This window comes from Oncorhynchus keta, chromosome 26 (genome assembly GCF_023373465.1).
Source record: "Oncorhynchus keta strain PuntledgeMale-10-30-2019 chromosome 26, Oket_V2, whole genome shotgun sequence".
NCBI classification, from domain to species: domain Eukaryota; kingdom Metazoa; phylum Chordata; class Actinopteri; order Salmoniformes; family Salmonidae; genus Oncorhynchus; species Oncorhynchus keta.
In genome coordinates this window covers 14,033,592-14,044,980 of record NC_068446.1, presented here as the reverse complement: position 1 = coordinate 14,044,980, position 11,389 = coordinate 14,033,592, and the positions used below count along the sequence as shown (strand labels likewise).

At 39.8% G+C, this 11,389-nt stretch overlaps 1 protein-coding gene across 5 annotated transcripts in view; it reads left to right on the top strand.

The window, feature by feature from the left end:
- The first annotated feature begins 4,199 nt into the window (after window positions 1–4,199).
- LOC118371478 (receptor-type tyrosine-protein phosphatase F) overlaps window positions 4,200–11,389 on the top strand; it is a 430,463-nt gene continuing 423,273 nt past the window's right edge. For all 5 annotated transcript variants that reach the window (XM_052480269.1, XM_052480266.1, XM_052480268.1 and 2 more), the window contains exon 1: window positions 4,200–4,521. The gene's annotated coding sequence lies outside the window, so the exon portion shown is untranslated. The remainder of the gene's footprint in view (window positions 4,522–11,389) is intronic.

Here is an 11,389-nt window from a genome sequence, read left to right as displayed (position 1 = left end):
CACATACAGAACCTATTATATAACCTATTCTATTTTAGCGACCGGCCACGCAGACGCTTGCTGATGCGTGCGAGCAGTGTGGGTGCAACGATTGAATAACATGTAGGTGTACATTAATTTTGGTGGTCAGCATGTTTTTCTTATCATATTGCTACTAGGGGCAGTTTCCAAAGGGTTAAACAAGGTTGAATCTTCCCAAATTCTTCCCAATCTTCCCAAACATGACATTTGAAGTCCATCAACTCAAAAACATTTGTTGGCCTCCTTTGGATACAATGGTCTCGCAGTTTTAGAAACTAAGAGCCTTGTTAGAATTAATTCTGAAGAGGATATTGGTTGCATTTTTTAAAAATTATTGACTTGAAACAGTGTGTATCTGTCTGTCTGTGTGCCTGCCTGCCTGCCTGCCTGCCTGCCTGTCTGCCTGTCTGTCTGCCTGCCAGCCTGCGGCTGTCAGTCTGTCTGTGAGTGGATATGTCTGTCTGCCAGACTGAATGTATGGCTAATCTTTGGCATTTGATTCCTCACAAAGACAGAAGTTGTGTCTCAAATGGCACCCCATGTACCATATAGGGAACAAGAAGCCATTTGGGCCCAGCACGGTTCTTAGAGGGCTAAGGTGAGGTGTCTATTATACACATCAATCTGGTCCCTGTGCTCTGAGAATTTGAGTGGATTAAAGATTGATGTTCAATGAGAGCTGCACTCAGTGAACAAAATCCTTCGTATTGTTTTTTTCCCCCCTCTTCAACCATCAGTCATATTGGATGAGGTCTGCATTAAAAAGCTATCTCTGAGGTCCGCATTTAAAAAGCTATCTCTGTCCACAACGCTTTGTGGTTTCAAAATGCCCCCGGCCGCAATACTAGAGCATGTGAGGTGCAGCCAAGCTCACATGGAAAATCAAATAATGTTTTTGATAAATAGATAAATCAAATACATAAATAGATTAATCAAATGTATCTGCATCATCTTTTTTTTATCTCTATGGTCAAGTCAGCTCACAAGTCAGAAAGTGGTCTCAGCTTGACCTCAGGCCATAGAGATAAAATAATTTCCGATTTTATTTTGTTCTGTACTATTTCTATTGTCCCTATTGTCTATTAAAGCGAGAGTTCACCCTAAAGTCTGTTGACCCAACTTGACCTTCGACCACCTCTTAGGTATTATGAAAACGTCTGAATATTGTGGTACACTGTCCCATTAACTCCTCCTGGGATCTCACACATTAGCTCTTAGCAGGGCCATCAATATACATGTACTGTAGTTCAAATGGCACCTTAATTATTCACTGTGTTGTACACTACTTTTGACCAGCACTCCGGTCAAAAGTACTGCACTATATGGAGAATAGAGTGCTATGGGATGCAGACTACTGGTTCATAGATCTCATAGGACCTTCTTCAGAGTATCAAAGCAGGGAGGGAAGACTTGGGGCTTGACTGTGGAAGAAGCACTAGTCCAGTCTACTTCTCACAAAAATGCATATGTGATCTGTCAAGGTATTTTTAGGCGAAGGAAAGTAAACAGACTAGCTGTAGGCTAAATTACCATAAACACATTGACTTTCATAAACTTATTCCAAATATCTTTAGCAAATATAGTTATTCTAACACTTTATTGAATAAGCTAATTAGGTTTGGAAGACATGCTAAACTTGTTATCACATAAGTGTTTATAGAAAAAAGTATGTTTTATCTGGTCTGTTTTATCTCGTTTTTTTAAACGTAGTTGGTCAGTGATTTAACACTCTCTGACCCTTGCTTACCAATTTGTATTTGCCTGTAAAGCTGTAGCCTAACCACAAACTAATGCCACAGAAATCCATCAAAACGTAATGTATCAAAACTCTTTGTTGAGAAAATGCTTTGTAAATGCAGCAGCGGTTCTCTACTGGCATGTGGTCATTTCATACATATTTTGCGCCATACATTTTGCACGCCACACTAAAACGCTCTGCATGGTCAATCTGACATCTGCGGTGTTCGTACAGCATTGCCTGCAATGTGGCCTCTGCAGAAGTCAGAACATTCATAATTATTGCGCTTCACGGATCAGGGATGTTGTGAAGGAAATTGTCAAGGAAGTGAGTTTGTGTTTATATAGGACCTCCCACCCACCCCCACCTACCATCAACCAATCATGTCAATGCGGAGCTGTAAGGTCCCATCCATGGTGTTACAATATTTGGGAGGAGCACAGCGATGCGGTACAAAGCTCAATTTGGCCTCTGCATGCCTCCGGAGGCTCCGCAATTGAGTCACACCCTCCAAACCAAGCTTCTGACGACATTTTCAGATCAAGCAGACCTTGGCTTTAATACTAATACTCATTCCATTCATGCAATAGTTGATAAAAAATGACAACTACAAAGTAGACCTAAATATGCAGAAAGCTTAATTTCTCGTTAATCTAACTGCACTGTCCAATTTATAGTAGCTATTACAGTGAAAGCATATGTTTGAGGAGAGTGCACAGTTTTGAACTTTAAAAGTTATTAATAAACAAATTAGCCACATTTAGGTAGTCTAGATACAACATTTTAAACCGGAATTCAATGGTTCATTGGATCAGTCTAAAATGTTGCACATACACTGCTGCCATCTAGTGACCAAAATCTAAATTGCACCTGGGCTGGAATAAGACATAATGGCCTTTCTTTTGCATTTCAAAGATGTTGGTACAAAAAAAATACAATTAACTTTTTTTCTTTGTATTATCTTTTACCAGATCTAATGTGTTATATTTTCCTGTATTCCTTTCACATTTCCACAAACGTCAAAGTGTTTTCTTACAAATGGTATCAAGAATGGTTTCTATCCAATACTAATAATAGCATGCATATATTAGCAACTGGGACTGAGGAGCAGGCCGTTTACTCTGGGCACCTTTCATCCAAGCTACTCAATTACTGCCCCTGCAGCCATAAGAAGTTATTAAGGCCTTTAAAAGCGCAAGGGATATAAAACATGCTGTAATGTTTCTAAACATTCTACCTAGCAGCTAACCGGTTTGCACCATTTCTTTGTAATTACAGTAAAATACTGTGAAATTACAAACCCCTCCCCTTCCTTCATCCTTTCATTCATTCTTTCCGATTAAGGTAGCGTTTACTTTTTTTTTGTTACAGTATATATGTTTTTACAGTATAATATTTCATGGTATCTGTCACGACTCCGACCGAAGGACACTCCCCTTTCCGTTCGGGTGGCGCTCGGCGGTCGTCGTCGCCGGCCTACTTGCTGCCACTGATTATTTCCTCCCCCTCCTTATGTGTTTATTGAGTGCACCTGTTTTGAGTTAGGTAGTTAGTAGTAAGGCTTTATTAGTCAGCCGGCCCGCCTGGTTCCTTGTGCGGGATTAATTATTGTGACCGTCTGTTTGGTGTACTTGTGTGCACGTCTATGGGTTTTGTGTTTTCCCATTTTGTGGGTTTTTTCTGGACAGTTTAAGTCCCCTTTTTTGGGGCATTTGTTTGTTCATTACGCCCTGTGTTTTCGTGAGGGTTGGCTTATGTTGGCCGTTTCTCAGTGCATTAAAATAGCACTCCCCTGAACTCTCTGCTTCCTGCGCCTGACTCCTCACCCACTACACTCAGACCGTTACAATATCATACTGTGTGTCATTACACAGTACTTGCTTTGATACCATATTTATATTACAGTAATTGTACTGTAATATGAAATACAGAATTTTACTTGCCACCAAGCTGCCTGTAAGCTACTGTACTGTCAAATTCATGGTAGCCCCTTTACAGTGTAGCCTTCTATCCTTGTCTGCCTCCTTACTGCTAGCCTACATTCGTCACATTGCCTACCTTAGTTACACCCAACAACTCCACCCTGATTTTCAACCCTGGATGATAACTCCAAAGCCTAATGAAAGTGATATTAGGCGTACTCTGAAAAAAATATAATACAAATAATAAATTATACGCTACATGTTCATCTCTATTGCCTAATGCCTGAACCCTCAATATTTAAAATGAAAATCATCATCACAGTTATCAGGCTATTTACTTTTAATATGGAGACGAACTGAAAAGGAAAAATTAAACCATAATATGTATTGTTTTAAATCCTCATCATTCCGTAAATCATCGACCATATCCGACAAAGCCCGAGAATGCTGCGAACAATTTGTGTGAGAGCAGAGAAGGGATTATTGTGCATTCTTGAGCGCTACAGAGGAGAGCGAGAAAGAGCGCATTTCACTGTGCGATAAACAGCGGTTGAGCTACTGAGAGGAGAGGAGACATTCGGACACATTGCTTCTCTACTTGGAAAATATATGGTCTAATTCAGCAGAACTGTCCATCAGGTCCTATACATCTCAAGGATTATACTTTAAATTCCTCCTTGTGTAGCCTATTACGGAGAGGACGCACGCCCGGAGGAGAGTAGAGGTGGACATCGGGACTGAGAAGGAAAGGAATTGTATTCTTTCTGAAGTGGATCGAGAGAACCAAGTGGTTGCTATTTTCGAAGACAGACATGCCAATGACCAGGGGACCTAGAGAGAGTGAGTTTTTGCATTTCATATACTATTGACAATTCATGATTGTGGTGTTTGTTTGACTGACATTTGAATCACATGTATTGTTCAGGAGTGGCCGCATTTTAGCCCACTGATTATGATGACTACTGATTTGGAATATAGCCTGGCTATTGGTAAGAATAATTTCGTCATCTTGAAAAGTTGTGTGCTGAGTATGAGAGGGATATTGTTTTTCTGGCTACTTCATGACAGAATACATCCAAATGTCAATCGATTCAGAGCTTGTTCGAGATCAATACGGCTGTGTACACGCCTCACGGGCAAATAGCAGGCAGGAGCACCTGTCAAGCAGCTCTATGCTCTGCTCTGTTCACCCGTTGAACCTGTTACATAGAGACAAACAGGTTGCGTGAATTACAGGATGGAGAGGGGTCAATTAACGAAACATTGTATCCTTTGTCACAATACATTGGCTTGTAAATGATTTGAACTATTCCGTTTTATAACAGCTTAGTTGTTTGCACAATACTTGACATGTATCGAATTTGCTATTGGATAGGCTACCAATAAGATACTAATTTACATAATTGTCTAATTGTAGTAGACTATTTGTTAAAATACTGGTGTAGGATCTTATTTTGATCACCCTGATGCAAGCGATCTTTCCTGCAATGCAGGAAAAAAAATGTGTGGTGTATTTTAGTTTTAAAAAGGCTTCTGAAGTTTGTAATTTCCACTTTGATATTTACGGTACAAAAATGTATCGACCCCTACAAAAATGTCCATTATAATCCACATAATAATTCACATTTGCTGTTGCTGCAGGATTGTTATCCTGCTGTAGCAAACTAGCTCAAATTAAGATCCTCCACCTGTCTAATACATAGGCTACTTGAAGGCCATTATTCAAACCCACATATCTGCGCAGTAGTGGTCTGTGCAAACTGGTGTTTGTGATGGAACTCACCGTTATGCACTGATCTATTTCTGGTTGTTTGCAAATAGGCTATCATGGCTTTATTGTCACATTATATGGAACATGTGAATATGACGATGTATGGGTCTATTGGGATAAATAATTTATTTTCAGTTATTTCAGTTATTTCTCATCAATCCACATTATGCATTACTTTCAGAGCCCCTAAATTATGCCATCAAGGTTGGAATCTATTTGCCTGGCTAGGCATTTCTTTCCCACTGTCATTTGTGTAGAATAAAACCCTCTGGGCACACTACGTCATTTCAATGTGTATAATTGTTTTTTTTTTGTTTTTTTTAAACAGCAAACATTTTGTTGAATGTCCAATGTGTTATCGCCTATGCTTTCAACCATCTCGAAGCACAACCAAATTCCAATGGAAAACAATGTCTGATATACGGTTCAGTTGTCGCCCAAATGTCTATCACTGCGCGTTCAACTGTTTTAAAGCACAGCAAAGTTTAAATGGGAATACAATGTCAGATATTTCTATTATTTAAGCAACAGAATAATGTGTTTATCACTCTTCTTCCTCCAATAGCAGAACCAAATGACCTGGACTGCAGTTGAGATTACAATAAAAGTACATGGTGCAAGAGATCAATGCCGTTCGAGATTCTGCGGAGAATATTAGAATATTAAGGCGATTGTGAAGATCTCCACAGAACATCGACGATCTATGCATGCCATATTGAACATGCACACTCTATAAACTCAGCAAAAAAAAAGAAACGTCCCTTTTTCAGGACCCTGTCTTTCAAAGATAATTCGTAAAAATACAAATAACTTCACAGATCTTCATTGTAAAGGGTTTAAACACTGTTTCCCATGCTTGTTCAATAACCAATAAACAATTAATGAACATGCACCTGTGGAATGGTCATTAAGAAACTAACTGCTTACAGACGGTAGACAATTAAGGTCACAGTTATGAAAACTTAGGACAGTAAAGAGGCCTTTCTACTGACTCTGAAAAACACCTAAAGAAAGAAACCCAGGGTCCCTGCTCATCTGCGTGAACGTGCCTTCGGCATGCTGCAAGGAGGCATGAGGACTGCAGATGTGGCCAGGGCAATACATTGCAATGTCCGTACTGTCAGACGCCTAAGACAGTGCTACATAGAGACAGGATGGACAGCTGATCGTCCTCGCAGTGGCAGACCACGTGTAACAACACCTGTACAGGAACAGTACATCCGAACATCACACCTGCGGGACAGGTACAGGATGGCAACAACAATTGCCCGGGTTACATCAGGAATGCACAATCCTTCCATCAGTGCTCAGACTGTCCGCAACAGGCTGAGAGAGGCTGGACTGAGGGCTTGTAGGCCTGTTGTAAAGGCAGGTCCTCACCAGACATCACCGGCAACAATTTCACCTATGGGCACAAATCCAACGCCGCTGGACCAGACGGGACTCGCAAAAAATGCTCTTCACTGACGAGTTGCGGTTTTGTCTCACCACTGGTGATGGTTGGATTCGCGTTTATCATCGAAAGAATGAGCGTTAAACCGAGGCCTGTACTCTGGAGCGGGATCGATTTGGAGGTTGAGAGTCCGTCATGGTCTGGGGTGGTGTGTCACAGCATCATCAGACTGAGCTTGTTGTCATTGCAGGCAATCTCAACGCTGTGTCACACTCTTGTCAAAAAATATATATATTTTTTAAAACAAATCAAAATATATTTTATATTTGAGATTCTTCAAGCAGCCACCCTTTACCTTGATGACAGCTTTGCACACTATTGGCATTCTCTTAACCAGTTTCACCTGGAATGCTTTTCCAACACTCTTGAAGGAGATCCCACATGTGCTGAGCAGTTGTTGGCTGCTTTTCCTTCACTCTGCGGTCCGACTCATTCCAAACCAACTCAATTTGGTTGAGGTCGGGGGATTGTGGAGGCCAGGTCATCTGATGCAGCACTCCATCACTCTCCTTCTTGGTAAAATAGACCTTACACAGCCTGGAGGTGTGTTTTGGGTCATTGTCCTGTTGAAATGATAGTCCCTTGCAGCCCACGCTATCCACGCTGCACCTTGGTCTGATTCCAACAACAGACGTAACAAACACTTTTTTGGTTACTACATGATTCAAAATGTGTTATTTCATAGTTTTGATGTCTTTACTATTATTCTACAATGTAGAACATAGTAAAAATTAAGAAAACCCTTGAATGAGTAGTTGTTCTAAAACTGTTGACCGGTAGTGTAAGTACAGTAGCTTTGATTGGACTGACTCATACTCATACTTTCACAATCTTAGCTAGCAATCATCATCATAAATCAAGTTGACCATCTACTGGCCGTGATTTCAAGATAATTGGTTCCGTGATCTCAAGATTTACATGCTAAAATTGCCACTGTTCCTTGAAGAGACCCATCCAAGTCATCCATTGCCTATGCTTTAGCTCAACAGGCTAACTCAGTCTTTACTCAGTCAGTCACATGTTAACATTATTATAACTTCCCTTGCCAGAAACTTTAAACTAACACACTAAGAATATTGTATTTGGTACAAATCATTCCCTAAATTCTAGACCTCAGCTGACTCTGATAATGATTGATAATGATCTGATAAATACTGATTCTACATCTGCATTGCTTACTGTTTGTGGTTTTAGGCTGGGTTTCTGTATCGCACTTTGTGACATCGGCTGATGTAAAAAGGACTTCATAATACATTTGAATGAATTTGATTGATAATGAATGGTGTGCCTGTTGACTAAGTTGAGGAGACTAAATTACTTGGTGTTACCTTGGATTGTAAACTGTCATGGTCAAAACATATTGATTCAATAGTTCTGAAGATGGGGAGAGGTCTGTCCATGATAAAGAGATGTTCTTCTTTTTTGACACCACACTCCACAAAGCATGTGCTTTAAGCTCTAGTTTTATCTTATCTTGATTATTGCCCAGTCATAATGTCAGGCGCTGCAAAGAAGGACCTAGAAAAACTGCAGCTGGTCCAGAAGAGGCACGTTTTTCTCTTCACTTTAATCAGAGGGCTAATATCAATACTATGCATGCCAGTCTCAGAGATTGACTGTGTCACTTCTTGTTTTTATTGGAAACATTCATGTGTTGAAAATTCCAAATTGTTTGCATAATCAACGTACACACAGCACTGACACACACACATACCCCACCAGGAATAGGATCTTAATAGATTATAGCCAAAATGGTTTGAACGCTAGAGCCAAATTCATACAAATATTGGGTTCAGAAACTGCCAGAAGCTTCTGTTTACCACAGTAAGCATTTCATTCTATCTGTTCTCCTCGATTTTTGCTGGCTGGCAAAGTACCAGGATGTTGTGTCTGGTTTTGAATCTGAATGTATAGAACTGAATTTGAAAACAGAATCTGAATGCATCTGAGAAGTTAAATATATGAAACGTTGATGAACTTGAAATTATAGTTTGTAAACTTGATAAACAGATAATGAACACAATATCTACCATATTGCAACTGAATATATAAACATTACATTTGAATCTTCAATTAAAATTGAAATTAAATGTTATTATTATTATTATTATTATTATTATTATTATTATTATTATATTATTATTATTATTATATTATTATAAATGTTAAAATTGAATGCAATATTCAATATATTCAGATTGAAATCATCATAAGGTCAATTATGAGTTCAATGATTACAGTTGTGCATAAAAAAATCTCAAAAATATTTACATTCAAATTCAATATACAAAATGTTATTTTTATTTCATTTAACCTTTATTTAACTAGACAAGTCAGTTAAGAACAAATTCTTATTTACAATCACGTTACAATGATGGCCTAGGAACAGTGGGTTTAACTGCCTTGTTCAGGGGAAGAACGACATATACAAATGACAAATGATGTAATTCAAGTACAATTTCTGTTGGCAGTGAAATCGCTCCATATGTAGGACTATGAATGCTCTTGCCTTGATAATTATTATTAATTGATTTATTTTGTCATTTGAAAATCAACCAGTGCTCCACACAGCAGCACTCACATATAGTGTCTATGTAATCTGTCCAGATTTGAGGAGGAAGATCCAACATCGTCTATTGGGTTTGATGCATTAATTTTCCTCCCTTCAAAATCCAACTCGTCCTCGCTGTTGTCTGCGTGACTTACCTGGCTGCTGCTTTGTGCAGAACCGTTACAATAGGTAGTATGGGTTCGACTTTCAGCATACATTTAGCATTTATTTAGTCTAATATTACCACATACCATTTTTTTATTTATTATGATAATGCCCTTTAGTCTAAGAGCTGTTTGAAAAGACCGCCTGACATTTCATCCTGCTTTGGTGGGATGTGGGTTTAGTTAATAGACCAATAAGAAAGAGAGTTCCAAACCTCTCTACCAATAACAACTCGTTTTCAGTTTTCCCCTCTCGACTCAGACCACTCCCAGACAGTCCTAACAAAGAGAGATTGCTCTTTGCTAAGAATAAATGTTTGTTTCTTTCTGACCATTTTAATTGAAAACAATCACCGTAAGTTACTTAAAGTGTTAAATTCTCAAATAAATGATTTGATATTGACGTACAAACGGCTGCATTGGACCTTTAAGAATTATATTATTGTCGCATTATTATGACACCTATGATCATGATACACTATACTGTTTATACAAAAGTATGTGAACACCCCTTCAAATGAGTGGATTCGGGTATATTTCAGCCACAACCGTTGCTGACATGTATAAAATTGAGCACACAGCCATGCAATCTCCATAGTCAAACATTGGCAGTAGAATGGCCTTACAGAAGAGCTCAGTCCCTTTCAACGTGGCACCATCATATGATGCCTCCTTTCCAACAAGTCATTTTGTCACATTTCTGCCCTGCTAGAGCTGCCCTGGTCAACTCTAAGTGCTGTTATTGTGAAGTGGAAACGTCTAGGAGCAACAATGGCTCAGCCGCGAAGTGGTAGGCCAAAAAAGCTCACAGAATGAGACTGCCGAGTACTGAAGCACATAGCGCGTAAAAATTGTTGTTCTCGGTTGCAACACTCACTACCAAGTTCCAAACTGCCTCGGGAAGCAACGTCAGCACAATAACTGTTCATCGGGAGCTTCATGAAATGGGTTTCCATGGCCGTGCAGCCGCACACAAGCCTAAGATCACCATGCGCAATGCAAAGCATCGGCTGGAGTGGTGTAAAGCTCGCTGCCATTGGACTCTGGAGCAGTGGATACAACTTCTTTGGAGTGATGAATCACGCTTCACCATCTGGCAGTCCAACGGACTAATCTGGGTTTGGCGGATGCCAGGAAAATGCTATCTGCCCCAATGCTGGTTCAGGCTCCTTAGATCCAGTGAAGGGAAAACTTAAATCTACAGCATACAATGACATTCTAGATTATTCTGTGCTGCCAACTTTGTGGCAACAGTTTGAGGAAGTTCCTTTCCTGTTTCAGCATGACAATTCCCCCGTGCACAAAGTGAGGTCCATACAGAAATGGTTTGTCGAGATCATTGTGGAAGAACTTGACTGGCCTGCACAGAGTCCAGACCTCAATCACACCGAACACCTTTGGGATGAATTGGAATGCTGACTGTGAGCCAGGCCTAATCGCCCAACATCAGTGTCCGACCTCACTAATGCTCTTGTGGCTGAATGGAAGCAAGTCCCTGCGGCAATGTTCCAACATCTAGTGGAAAGCCTTCCCAGAAGAGTGAAGGATGTTATAGCAGCAAAAGGGGGACCAACTACATATTAATGCCCATGATTTTGGAATTAGATGTTTGACGAGCTGGTGTCCACATACTTATGGTCATGTGTATGTGGCAACAATAATGCACATTTTTACAGAGTAACTATCAGAATTTCTAGTAATTCCTGCATTTTGGCATTTACTATATCATTTACTGAGTATTTAAGATCTAATTTCAGTGGCTGTGTCTC